Source organism: Nanorana parkeri, unplaced genomic scaffold (genome assembly GCF_000935625.1).
Source record: "Nanorana parkeri isolate BGI_ZX_2015 unplaced genomic scaffold, ASM93562v1 scaffold257, whole genome shotgun sequence".
NCBI lineage: Eukaryota > Metazoa > Chordata > Amphibia > Anura > Dicroglossidae > Nanorana > Nanorana parkeri.
The window spans coordinates 118,333-133,867 of record NW_017306525.1 but is presented as its reverse complement, the minus strand read 5'-3'; positions in this window follow the sequence as shown (position 1 = coordinate 133,867).

The following is a 15,535-nucleotide window of genomic DNA, read 5'->3' as shown; positions in this document are numbered from 1 at the left end:
CGGACGGTGCAAATCTGGGTAATCTGAAGGTTTAGGGGGTCGGTCTGAAAAGGCCCCTCTGAGGAGCCAGAGGATAGAGGTCACTGATCTCCCTTTGAGAGCAGATAGGCCCTCTAAACCATCAATGATATAGGGAGTATCTGATCGCCTTAAGCCAGCCATACACTTTCTGCCCAGCTTCCCCCTTTAGGGAGCCGGTTAGAAAATCATAGGCCGATCAGTGCTTACAGCTGTTACGGTACATTCCAGAGTCTCCAAACAAGAGCTTAGAGATGAGATGGTAAGTCCAAATTGATATTGTAGCGGGAAACAGCGTCTGGAAACCAGCAATGGACTCCGGACACAGACTTCAGGAATACAAATCTTTATTCTCTGCGCAGATCTAGACCCAGGGGACTACTGTCTCCAAAACCTGAGTGGCACTTTAAGGGCGGTCACTACATATTTATAACAACAATTACGTCACATTACATATTTCTAATACACATATTTCCTTTACAGCTCTAAGCCAATCAACAAGCAGCATTTGCAATTTTACCATTCATGGTTTATGTATCCTGTCACATCCTTTTGTCATTAACTCATGATCGATTACTAATAGTCTTGCGAGAAGGGGGATCTAAGTCAAAGATACTGTCATCAGCATTTTTAGTTGCAAAAGTACATTCTAGGACAAAAGTCAGACGGCCTTTAACACACTACTGCTCTCTTTTGCATGTGTGGTTAAAATGCAAGAAGAAGGGAGAGGATCAGAGGCCTCATTATATGTAGATACAATAAAACATGATTTTAATATATTTAGCCATATTATCTGCTGCCACACAATATAAGAATAGGTGATTTATTCAAACACTGCAGTGGGAAGACATCAAGACAGCTCACAAACCGAGCTAACACTAAGGTCTTCTGGTTAAAAATACATCAAGCATAACAATTTATAGTCATGAATATGCATTCAAGATATAGGCATGTATAGGCGTATTCTGGCCATGATCGTATAGTTTTGTCTAATCAGATTCATATCTTTATTAGCAGCAAATAAGCAGTTAAACGGTTGTTAACATCATGTGGCTAGTGAAATGAGGAACTTCCAGAAGCCCATCCTTCCAGAATTCGGCCCAAACTAGTCTGACCACAAAGCTCTATTTCTTGCTTCAGACAGGGCAAGTGGTCAACTGTCATCTGGTTGTCCATATACTATGTCACAGGCTCTGAACTTCTGTTTCCATGGCAATAGCGGCGGAAGAAAGATTTGCAAGTGTATATCATCAGTCCTTAAAGTAGCATACAAGCAATATAGAACTGCAGGAGACCCCCATAGAGAGACCCCCATACTTTTACTCACAGCCAATCAGCTACATGCACTTTTCGGGTGTTCTGACAGCGATTTCCCCCGCTGTCAGAATACAATAGAGTTTCCACTAATCACCACCACCCCTCCCACTCTCCGCCCCAACCACCCCACCACCCTCATAAACCCCTCTCACCCCCAACCGCTACACCACCACTCTCCCACCACCAACCACCCTACCACTTTCCTACCCCCCCTCCAACCCGGGGCCAGGCAGCGAATCCGGACGCGTGCAGGACCCTTCCCGTGGATCGCCCCAGGTGCGGCGGACGCCTCTCCCTCGCCCCCGCCGGACGCCTCTCCCTCGCCAGCTGACAGGTGAGCCCTGATTGGGGAAAGTCGTCATGACTATGCCCAAGCATGGCTCTTGCAATTATCTGTGCCGTGATTGGGGTAAGACCTGCACCTTTCCTGTGGTCAGGTGCAAGTCTTCAGCCAGTCAGGGCTTCACAAGACGCGGAGCCTTCCGGGGCACTCGCCGGATGAACAGGGCGGCGGATGCACTGACACTTCGGGTGTTTTCCAAAACACAAATACCAATGTTCAAGTTGAAGTCACGTTTGGCTCCAACATTTAGGCCATCACTTATATACATACATATATAGAAGGTGAGAGAACCAGAATGTATATCCGATACATTCCTACTGAACAAGTTGTAATGTGTTTGTTTCTTTTTCTTGCCAACAGTTTCTTCTCCGTCGCCGCTATGATTACATGCCGAGCACCTTCCAGAAGAGGGAGGTGATGGAGTGCCTCTGTGCCCGGATAAGGGGGCCAGATGGCCGGCACCCAGCAGTGCTGCAATTGCAGCACTGTTGGAGTGATTTGAAGAGGAGGAGCCTGGAGTTCCTCAAAGACATCCAGGCCGACTTGACAGCCTCTGAGGAAGGGGCGGTTCCCCAAACAGAAGACGTGGTTGCACCGGCAACCACGACAGGTTTTGTTTTCTATTAATCCCATTAACATATCCTGGGATCGGTGGAACTGGGGGACCGATGATCTGAAGTCGGTAGAAGCCGCACACAATATGCCGGAGAGCGGGCGGGGAAAGCGCTGATCCTTTGACAGAGACGGCTCTTTCTGTGCCTGCTGTGCTGGCAGGGGAGCCGACGGATTTTTTTTCAGAGGGGATCTTTTAATAAGGGACCATTCTGATTCACAAACGCTGATGAACTCACTGGATCTGGTGAGTACACATCCAAAACGGGGGGGATACGTGCCACAAGAGAGGAGATCACGAAGGGAACTCTTTTATCACTTGCATCATTGAATTTCTTTTGAAATTTCACCTGACTTATTTGTTTAAAAGGAGAACTATGAGGTCAGGGCTTTTCCCCATAGTTCTCCTTACGGTAACGGGAGGACACAAACTAGCGTCCTCCCGTCACCCTAGGCTCAGTATACCGCGAGCTGTAGCTCCCTATATACTGAGACGCCGCAGCTGAAGCGGATCCCGACAATTGTGCCGGGATCCGCCCAGCTGCGTGAGTGACAGCTGGCTCTGCCTATCTAGAGGCAGAGAGCCAGCTGTACCCGTCCGTTCTGCCAGTCAGTGCTGGAGGATCGGAGCGAATCCAGTCCTTCCCCTGACACGGCAGAGAGCTGTGACAGGATCGAGAAGTGAGCGAGCGCCGGTATGTGTTCGTTCACTTCCCGATCTACTGAGCCGACCTGTGACAGTCTCATTGTCACAGGTCGGCTAGAACTATGAGGTGAGTGAAAAGCAGAATACGGCTTACCCATTTATATTGCACTGCGATGGAAGATACCGAATCCAGCCGTTTAAAGAAGCAAGTATTGAAGTTGATCAGAAAGAAAACTTTTTGGAAATACAAATTGACTATTTCTGCAGGAAAAAACAACAAAGCCTCATCAGTAAGAAAAAGAAGAAACTGGCAAACCTCGCACAGAATAAAGACGTCCCAAAAACAAGATTAACCAATTTCACCTCATCCTCTGTAACTACTTATGTCCCTATCCAAGCCGAAATGATCAACCACCGTGAAAGCTGCTCAGACAATACTGAGATTGTCAACCTCTCAAATCATCACCTCACAATACAGGAAACAGCAGTCCTATCCAACGGGCTTACATTTTGTCCAAGCACCAAACTGGACCACATACAATTGTACTCAGACTTGGAAGAATTCTTTAGAAGATTGAGGCTCAAGGAATTTTTCTTTGACAAAAGATAACACCACATTCAGCCTGGACAGCAGAAAAAAAGAACGAAGGCTTTACACCTGCAACAGGACGCAACATCAAATTGGACAATTACATTGAAAGCTTCCGCACGAGAGTAGCATCCCTTGTTACCACACAACAGAAACAAATTCAAGACAACCTCCTACCTCCAGAAAGAAAGGCCTTGCATAGCTTAATGAATGATACAAACATCATCATCAAACCAGCTGACAAGGGCGGATCAATAGTTATCATGAACACCCAGGACTACATTGCAGAAGGAAACCGACAATTGTCTGATAAAAACTACTACAAACATCTGGACCAGGACCCCACCAGGGAATATACGGTAGAACTTACTAAACTTATCAAATCCTTCCCAAAACATATACAGCAAGGATTACTTAATCTGTTACCTTCCAATCCTCACATGGGGACCTTCTACATGCTGCCCAAAATCCACAAGCCAGGAAACCCAGGACGACCCATTATTACAGGTATGGAAACAATTACAGAACAAATATCTGGCTTAATTGAAAACATTCTAAAGCCCCTAGTTATCAACACTGGGAGTTTTATACAAGACACCACAGATTTCCTGAACAAACTGAGCCTAATCACCAACCTACCTGCTAATACTATACTTGTCACCATGGATGTGGAATCTTTGTACAGTAACATCCCCCATAAAGATGGTATTGAGGCCTGTACCAAATTCCTTTCCTCCCATAATGTCAGACAAAAATATGATAGTGAAACCATCGCCAAACTCATTGAATTTATACTGACACACAACTACTTCAATTTCAATGACAACATCTATTTACAAATGACCGGGACTGCTATGGGGACAAAAATGTCACCACAATATGCCAATCTCTTCATGGCTGACCTAGAAAACAGATTCCTAGCCACTCACCCTCATAAACCATTCAAATATTATCGTTATGTTGACGATATTTTTGTAATATGGACAGAAGGAGAAGAAAGCCTTTTAAACTTCCATGAATCAATAAATTCATTCCATCCATCCATTAAATTTAACATGAATTTCTCAGTGCAGTGTGTTTTTTCTGGATTGTGCCATAACGGTCAGCAATGGCTCACTCTGTTCCTCTGTGTACAGAAAACCCACAGACAGGTACAGCTACCTCCATAATTCCAGCTTCCATCCGAATCACACTAAACAGGGTGTCATCTCCAGCCAAGCAATCCGATACCACCGCATTTGCTCTGACACTGAGGACAGAGACAAACACCTGAGCACTCTGGCTGATGCATTTCGGAGAAAGGGCTACAAGGAAAAGACTATTTCTAAAAAGATTAAATCTGCCCTAAGAACACCACGGGAAAGACTCCTAGAGTACAAGGAAAAGAAAAACCCAACCAGGACCCCTCTTGTAGTTACCTACAACCCCACTTTAGAGGTAATACGCAAAATCATCAAAGATCTACAGCCAGTGCTCTCAGAAGACCCCATACTTCAAGAAATTTTCCCTCAGCCCCCAATACTGGCTTTCAAGCAACCACTGAACCTGAGAAGAAGATTGGTAAGCAGTAAGCTGACCCCAGAACAGGCACTTGCACAGAACGGCGCAGTACAATGCAAAAAACCACGCTGCAAACTTTGCCAACATATGTGACAGAAATACAGCGAGTCACAATAACAAAGCGTACACCATTAAGGGCTCATGCACATCTGCTAACGTTGTGCCGCCCCAATGGGGCATAGAAGTTATTTAGATAGAAGTTTTATATGGATTGTTTTCTCTATACCTTTGCCTATGGATGTTTTGTATATCTAGTTCACATGTTGCCATCTAGTGGCCTTTCGTGATATTGCACCTGTTTTTCCTGTTACCTGACCTGATATCCCTGAGATCGATGACAGTTCCTCTGTATGTAAGCCCCACCCTTCTTGTTGGTCAGTATTTCCTCTGTCATGGCCACAGCTAACAGCCACATGCAATCAGGACACATGTACTCTGCATAGTACCGTAGGAAAGGCATCATCTTTTGACCGCATAATACTGTAACCATTCATCGCTGTTATCCTGTTGTCTGCGCGTACAGAATAAAACAACCTTTGTGGATGAACACGGTATTGGTGAGTTCAGCTATGCGACAATGATTGTCCTCAGTGATTAAATCTACTTATACAGGCCAGGCATAGAGGTCTCACAAGGGATACATCGCTATCACAACAATCGGGAGTCAGAATAAACGTGGTTTATATGATAGTGTTCAGCATGTGACAAAGGCAGTTACATTGGAGAAACTGGCCTTAAGCTGCAGCTCAGGATGAACCTACACAGGAGCTCGATCAAGAACCACAAAGAAAATGAATATTGCACCCCAGTAGGACATCACTTCTCCCAGAAAGATCACTCCATCCAAAACCTCAAAATTAAAGTACGGAAAGGGAATTTTAAAAACTCTCATGAAAGGAAAACATTCGAAATAAAAATGATTTTACATTTCAATTCCATAAAGGAGGAGGGACTTAATGTGGATTCTGGTTTTCTTACACACTACCAAAACTTTTAATGAATATACAGAACATAATAATATAAAACTGTGGCAAGGCATTTCAATCACGTTTTGCTGCGGCTTTTTTTCCCTGACGCAAACAGTGAAAGACATTAAAAGTTTAAATGTCTTTCGCAGCCGGGGGGAAAAAAAGCATCCGGAGACAGCCGATCCCTCCACTCTGATTTCCAGCCACGTTCCTGAGTGAACAAGGCGTCACGAGCGAGTTTTAATTCATAGGCTCTCCTTGGCTTTTGTTCATTCCGGGACGTGACTGGCATGCGCGGAGCTAATGAGCATGATTCCCCATCTACTTGGATGGTTCGCGTGGGAGCAGTGCATGCGCTGCTTGCACGTAAATCTGGGTGCCAACTTCCGTGTTCAGGACGCCTGGAGCGGAAGGAGGGAACCGCGAAATTTGAAGAAAAAACACATGGGAAGGGTCTCCGTTTTAAGGTAAGTATAACATTAAAAAGAAAAATAATATAGAACGACAAGGTAGGGAAGTAGCATTGGTATACTGCCAAAAAAGGGGGTTCAATTTCAGCTTGGAGTGTTCTTTTAAAGACTCTTGTTCCTTACAAAAAAAATAATTACATGCAAAAACTTTTACTTTTAGGTTCGCAAACAAAAAAATCAACATCCAACAAATTGTTGAGCAAGTTGAACTACTCGCTGAAAATGACACCGGAAACCCTTCTGATTCTAAGAGTTCAAATGATGGATTTTGGTCACATCTGTGCAATCATTTGGCACTACCAAACACATTGAATCATAGGCACCCGTTGAAGATAATGTATGAACGTTATAAAAAGGTAATGGAACGTATTTACATTCGTACATATCCTGATTATATACTGTGACCTCACTTACAAAAACTATTTCAATTCGGTATGTCCATGAAGACATACATAAATTTGGGTAAAAAAAATGAAAAAGCTGACTACAATGTTAAAAAACAAACCGCATTAAAATACTTGATCATAATCATAATATGCATAGATTGGAACGGGGAGTCATGTGGTATAAATAAGAACTATATTAAAACAGACTTTATACAGTTCAAGATTAATCATTTTTCATACTATGAGTAAAGCAAGAATAAGATGTCATAGTTATTTGTAATTTAGCAAATTCAGAAGTAATTAACGATATGTGGATTATCAGAAGTTTTATGTACAAATACAGTAGAGTATGGAGCACCGGCACTGCCATCTTCAAAAACAAACAAAACGTTTGTATGATGTAAAAAACCGTAAGTATAATAGATTACATTGTTTGTCCGATACAAACATAATGGAGAATGACATACTCACATTGAAGACCAATTAGAATTATAGGTGAGAATGAAATAAATGCTTTAATTTGCGACTATAATTTAAAGTCTTAGTAATGCTTCCAAGTAAGTAGGTAATTATAAACAGTAGCATGAATACAAATTAACACTTTCATTAGATTGCATACTTTAACCATCCTTCCATTACTATATCAGTAATGTTTATCACAATATAGATAAGTGTATTGTAATTCATTTTGGTACAAAAAATAGCCATGAAACCTACACTTTAAATGGGAATCTGGGGTAGCAGATAAAGAGAAGGATTTCGGAGTAATTATGTCCAATAGACTTTGCAACAAATTGCAGTGCCAGTCAGCAATTTCAAAAGCTAGTAAGGTGCTGGCTATAATTCTACCTTTATAAAGCAATGTTGGTACGCTCCTTGAATATTCTGTGCAAGTTTGGGCACTGGCACTAATTTTAAAGAAGGATATTACAGAACTGGAGAAGGTGCAGAGGAGGTCTACAAAGTTAATTTGTCACGGTCTAGGGACCAGGGCACTAGGGTGCGCGAGCTCCTGTGTTTGCGGAGTTGGTAGGAGTCACAAAGAGGCGGGATATCGGGGATGTAGTAATTAAATTAATGGAACATTTTAGTTAAGCAGAAAGACTAGAAAAAAATGCACTTGTTTACACTTGGAAATAGGCATCTAAGAGGGGATCTGATCAAATTATATAAATATATACAAGGTTAGTATAAACCATTAGCTCTTCATCGATATGACTCTACAGAGGACACAAGGTCATCCACTGAGACTTGAGGAAAGGAGATTTCAGCATCAGCATAGGAAAGGGTTCTTCACAGTAAGAACAATAAGATTATGCAATTCTTTGCCTAGGCGGTTGTATTAGCCAAGTCAGTGGATGTTTCTAAGAAAGGTATGGATGCTTTTCTAGTTCAGCATAACATAAAAGTATACAACAAGTACAAGGACATTAGTATTAGCATGTTGATCCAAGGAGTAATCTGATTGCCAATATGGAATCAAGAATGATTTTTTTCCCTCCATTGGGGCTCAACTTTATATTGCCTCAGGTAGGGGGGTTTTTTTGTACTTCTTTTGGATCAACATTACCCGTATGTATTAGTGAAAGGTTGAACTTCATGGACTTAAGTATTTATTTGTCAACCAACTTTACAATGTTACTATGTTAACATGTTTTTATATATATTTTAATCTGTAGGATATTGGAAAAAAATTTGATCAGGTTGCATTTTGACTCAAAGGCGTTGCACTTTGCTTTTCTTTAGAGTAATGCATCTGCTCATGGCGATAAAGAAAGTGTCACCGATTCCATCGACTATATTCCCATATGTGAAACTGAAGGAATTGAGGGGGGTTTTAGAAAGACCATTATTTAAAATCATTTTAAAATCTTTTCAATATTAGTACAAGAATGCACTCACTGTAAGAAGGTAATTGAAACAGTATTCAAATTAACAATTACCATCGTTGCATTAATATTTCAATAATGTTTATCACTTTGAATATGAATATCACATTGATTTTCCATCTCTGTGCGCTTGTTGATTTTGTCAAATATTCCACCAGTAGGAGCCACCTTTTACTACCGTAGTAGGAGATTATGAATGTGCCGCCCCAATGGGGCATAGAATATGTTATTACATTAATGTTAGTAGATAGTTTTATATAGATTGTTTTCCCTTAATCATTTTCCTATGGACATTCTATAGTAAGTTATATGCTGCCATCTAGTGATAATGCGCATGTTTTTCTATATTCCTTTCCTCACGTGATGACACATTTCCTCTGTATGTATGCCCCACCCTTCTTCTTGTTGGTCAGTATTTCCTGTGTCATGGCCACAGCCACATGTAATCAGGACACATGTACTCTGCATAGTACCCTAGGAAAGGCATCATCTTTTGACCGCATAATACTGAAAACCATCCATCTGCTGTATACTGTTGTTTGATGCTCAGAATAAAGCAACCTTTGTGGATGAAACGGTATTGGTGAGTTCAGCTGACAATGAATGTCCTCAGTGATTGAATCTGCTTATACAGGCCAGGCATAGAGGTCTCAACAAGAGATATATCGCTATCACAACAATCGGAGTCAGAATAATGAATGTATAAATATGTTCAGCCGATTAGTTGTTAATGAAAATAGTACCCTACAAAATATATGAATTTATATGTATAGTATTTGACAAAATTAGGAGCCTTCCAGATCAGCCATTAACCATGCAATATTTGTTATAGGAAATAGCCATGTATATATGTGCATATCCACATACAGGTAGTTCCCGCCTTATGAATTCTTGTTTTATGAATTCCTGGCTTTACAGACGTTGTGCCTCTATTCAGTGTATTGTACCTGTAGCTCTTGTAACTGTGAAGAGGGCAGCATGACGTGCGCATTTTGCAATAGAATCAGGTGATTGGCTGATTTCATAGAGTAGTAATATATATATATACTATAAGATAGTATAGTATATAAATATACTGTACTAATCCTTTAAAACACTGTGAAACCTGCACAACAACCCCACGGCATTCTGTCTATGAAGTTCTCACTTCATGAATTTATCACTGTACAAATTACGTATGGAACAAGTTAATTCATAAAGGTGGGAACTACCTGTTTTTGCAGATTAGTTGAAAAAATAAGATACAACAGTCAAATTTGTGGAGTGACATATTCATTTCTGTGATCTGTTGAGCATCATTGACGATATCATCATTGCTGATCAGACATAATGATTCTCTAATTTGTAATTCATAGAATTTGACAGAAGATAAAGATACAACTGACAAGTTTCCTTCTTTGCAGCAAGCAACAATGCGAAAGGATGTAAAATTGAATATGCACACCAGCACCATTGCAGACAGTCCCTATTATTTTAAGATTGATCCAAAAGAGTGGAAAAAATTGAGGGCTAATCAAACTGGACGTCATTTTAATACAATGGATTGGACAAATGTAATATCAAAAGGAATTCGTGGACTATATCCTTTTTGCAGTTTTGCATTTTCATGGCACAAAGTTAAGGAAATTGGGTCAACAAAACTGGGATTTTTTTATTTAATTGTGCAGGTTACTGCACCGTTAGTGACTGCTCAATTAAAGTTAAGGTAACAATTCAAACAGTGGCACAACTGCAAGCCAAAGTTGAATTTTTAGAGGATATGTGGCCAGACACAATCGTACTGAAATGCGTACAAGACCAATTCGTGGAGAACAAAGACAATTAATTGCCAGAACATTACAGTCACAGTTACCTGGACAAAAACATCTGCAAGATCTTTTCACATTAGAGAATGATGTCTATGAATCAGGGAATCGAGACGAAGCTCCATCATCTTTAATATTAAAGAATATTTCTTGTGAGTACAGGAAAAAAACAGAGAGCAGATTCAAATGAGATTTTAAGTCTGTTAAAAATGTTTGAAGAAAAAAAAAAAAGGAGTAAAAAGCACACAGATGTTTTGCAAAAAGTACTCCTGGAGCCAATGGGTGTAATGCTGTGGTCAAGATGTAGTATAAAAATATTACATAACAGATGTAAAGAGGACATTGTATATCTTGATGCTACAGGTAGCATAATTAAAAGGAGAAGTGGAAAGAAGGCTTCATATTATGTTTATGAACTTGTACGAAATCCAAAAAAAGGTGCTTCTCCCATTCCTGTTGCTACATATGTTACCTGTGATCACACTACAGCATCTGTCCAATACTTTCTAAATGCCTTTCGAACAGATGATGTAAGAATGTATGGGGGAAAAATATTTCCAAACCAAGTGTAAGAGAATCTCCTCGTTTCTTTCCCGAGGACATAGACGGCGCCGCGCATGCGCAGAACCCTACTTAAACCGCGAGCAAACGAATCCTCGGCGTCCTACTGTTGGTTACAGTGAACGCTGAAGATTCACACCCTGCAACAGCTGACTACCCCAAACGGAATACGGGCACCATCTACACCTCCTCTTGGGACAACTTGTGCAAGGCACCTCCTCCTCTCCACTCATATACCAACTGAGGGACTTTGCTTTCTACCGGGCTCTGGGAGACTTCACCCAGTGAGCGCCAAACCGCAAGTATCTCTAAACTACTACCTGACTATATCCAACAGCAGGAAGTTCAATTACTACTTGTTTTATGAGAGACTATTCAAATACTGCATTGTAGTGATTCATGCAACATCAGTGAGAGGGGAGTCCTGCATGTTCTATGAGATTGTGTATCACCTGTGGTTATCTGCTCTGCACCTGTGACTATGCTTTACTGAACTTACTCATCTATGAACTCATATGAATCATAGCTGTTTTGAGGTTGTGCCAATGCTGATGATTTAAGGAGGAGACATCACCTTTACTTTCAGCCCCTCACTACACCCAGTACTATCCTTATACACTGACATCTTATACCCCCATACTGGGGTTAACCACTTCCTTTCCCCCCACCTCGGTTACATGATGTTAACGGTTTCACAACCATCTCTAAGTTTCTGAGAGAGGAGAACTGAACCGCATACTGAGTTAACCGAGTCCTACGTTGCTCCGCAGTTGAGATCCAACTGTACCTGTGCAGGGAGCGTGACACCAAGAATGATCATCTGTGATGGATCAATTGTTTTGCTGCAATCCTTTGTTTACACATTTTGCAGTGAAAATCTGGACTCAGTAATGATCAAGTATTTTAATATTGTTACTGGACAGGCCAACTCAAGTGACTTTGAAATTCCCATAATGCACCGTTCGAGTCACCTGATGAAGAATGCAAAGTCCATGTGCAAAAAACAGTAAGATTTATTTTTAAAATTATAGTTTACAAATGTTAATACTGTGTGTTACATGACTATATATAACTATATATAACGTAAATGGATCAAGCCAAATTAGTCCAGTAGACAAGATGTCAGAAAAATAATGAAAAACAGAGTATTCCAGAATGCCATGATACCTTTTGGAATTGGACTAACAGAAGTGTGGAGTCATAAATAAATCACATATTGAAATTTTTTTAATATAGCTTAATTTATACATATGTCACTTACTTTTTTTTTCAGTTTGCCAACTCACTACAGATCGGGAATGTATATTTTTGGCCTGCTGGCAAATTCTTCAGCACTTCCAAGAACTAGATGAAATTCTCCAAAGTGCAAAAATATTGTTTTTAAGTAAAATATTTTGGAGTTAGTGTACAGCAAAATTTTGAAATTCTTCAGTCAAAGATGTCTGACATGAATACACTACAGAAAATGCTTGTTAATATTAAAGGAGAACTATGGGGTCAGGGCTTTTTTCCCATAGTTCTCCTTAGGGTAACGGGAGGATAGGAGGACATAACTGAGGTAATAGCAATATTGTATAATGGAAAAAAAACACCAGAAAGAATGCTGAGTAAGCTTACATGAAATATATTTATAATGTACATCTATCTATCTTTATATATAAAACAAAACAACTTTTTAAGCATGAGTCATTACGTATTTTTCAGGTAGAAAATAAAAAATATTCTGAAAAATTAATCAGAAATATTATTCTAAGGAAGACTATCATCAATATTTGTTTTAATACATTTCAACTTAGCTTTTTTTTAATTTTTTCCAGGTTGATATAGTTTCAACACCATTCAAGAGCCACTTTACTGATGTAATCAGTGGTGCAAAACTTGTTCAGTCAGGTTGACGAAGCAAACCCATACTTCAGTCCAACTTACATTCAAACTATGTTGAGAGACTTTCTGCCGCAAGCAGGGCTGTGGACTGCTTTAATGTTAGGTATGTAATGACGTATGTGTTTTGGAAAAGTGAAAGTACAAGTTATAAAAGCATTTCTGCTAGTACTAAATGTAAACAATGACGGAGATTCACACACAAAAAGAGTGTCAACCTTGTTTATATTACATTATTTTTACGGATTTAAGAACAATTAAAGTAATGACTATCAACTATAATGAAACAATATATTACTTTTTAGTTATGTAACATATTTCATCAAAGTTAAGGTTCTATCAAACAAAATTAAAAAAACATTTTACATCTATTACGCCAGTAAATAAAGCAATCATACAAAGATTATTCAACTAAGGCAGATAGACAGAAAGCATTATTATTACTATTATATGTATTATTACAGTATGTTCAGTCAACTATTTCTCTTTCAGAAATTTATAAACTACTCCCATACTTAATTTCCATTCGGGAAGTACGAGAAAAGATCAATTTGGTTGTTTGCTATGAACATTAACTACGTGGCATGCACTTTTTGTATGAGCTGCACTAACTTTCATCAGGACATTATCATGGTTTGCCATTGATAGATTATATAAATCCACAAAGCCTTTTAAAGCTTTATGATTTGTATCTATTCAGACTGTTTAATGCATTCTACTGGCGAGCCTGGCAAACAGTCCAATATGTTTAGAAGTAATGGGGCATTCAATAATTTTTCTATCTCACTTATTACACATTCCAAGCATCTCAAGATCATAACCACTAAACGGCAGCCTGACCATGTATGGTAGAAAGTGTCCAACTCATGACACATTCCGGAACAAAGATCAGAAGTGTTTGCATAGTTTGGTGTCACTTTTGGGGGCTCTAGATAGGTAGAAATCGACATGTTATGGAGTTGAGCTTGAAGTCCCCACATTTATGATGATGTCGTCATGTTTGTTAAGATGGCTGACCAATTTTTATTATCTATTGGATCATCATTTACCTTTGCACACTTAGCACAAACTGAATGTGGCTTGCTATTTATAGTTTTCATATATAGCTTATACACCTCTGACCTCATAAAAACTCTAATGATGAGGGTCATCCCATGCATTATCATTTAATATTCTGTGAAAGGTAATGTCCAAGGTTTAATCATATATCTGATGTTAAATCATCCGAAATAGCTATAATGTAGTAATAATAATAAAATAGATCTTGTACTTTATATTATTTTGGTCAGGACAAACACCTTTAGTAATATCTATCCTCGTCCTAATTCACCTTGAGCGGTAGTCATGCATGCATGGGAAGAATCCACACTGACACAGAGTTCAGTTAGAAAGATACTTCTGCTTTATTACACGCATCACACAAGCTTATATAGCAATAGGAAGGGGTGCCATTGTGGTTAGTACAGATGTATTGCTTAGATTGCTTAGTTCTTTATAAGGTAAACTTCCTCTTGGATCTTCACTGTTGTCAACACGGGTGTACAGGTGAAACTCGAATAATTAGAATATCGTGCAAAGTTCATTTATTTCACTAATGCAACTTAAAAGGTGAAACTAATATATGAGAGAGACTCATTACATGCAAAGCAAGATAGTTCAAGCCGTGATTTCTCATCATTGTGATGATTATGGCTTACAGCTCATGAAAACCCCAAGAACCCCAAATCCACAACCTCAAAAAAGTAGATTATTACATGCAATCAATAAAACAAGGATTGTACATAGAACAATATCGGACCTCTGAAAAGTACAAGCATGCATATGTACTCAGTACTTGGTTTGGGCCCCTTTTGCAGCACTTACTGCAATTACTTTTGCACGATATTCTAATTATTCGAGTTTCACCTGCAGTCCCGGATGGAGGCGCCATCTTAGTTTCTTCAGTTACTCACACGAAGGGAGGGGTAAGCTGGAAGCCATTTTGAGTAAGGAGTAATACACGTGGACGTAAAGAAGAGAACAATGGACATTTTAGAAAAAATCCTATATCCACCACAATATCACTGCTGAATTTGTCCAACTGGTGTTGCAGGAGTAGCATGATGTGGAAGAGGAGCAGATAGTGCATCAAAGGCACTTAAGCCATAGCTTTAGTCTTCAAAACATTCACATGATATACAGCTAACTGCGATGAAGGTTGGTTCTTAAAATGGGATTTTTAAATTTACATTTCCACTATTTCAACTTTTGCGTTGGATATATTTTTATATTATTCATTATGGATTTTTATATATATGTTTTTTCTGATGCTTTAGCAAAACACATATTCAATGATTGAGAATTCATTATTATTCTTTCTTTTCTTTTTTTTTTGTAAAGGAGACATTGGAAGACATGGCAGGACAGAACCATACTACCGATTCAGTGAAATGTATAAAACAATAATAGGTAAAAGGGAGACACAGATAAAATGTTACATGTGTTTCCTTA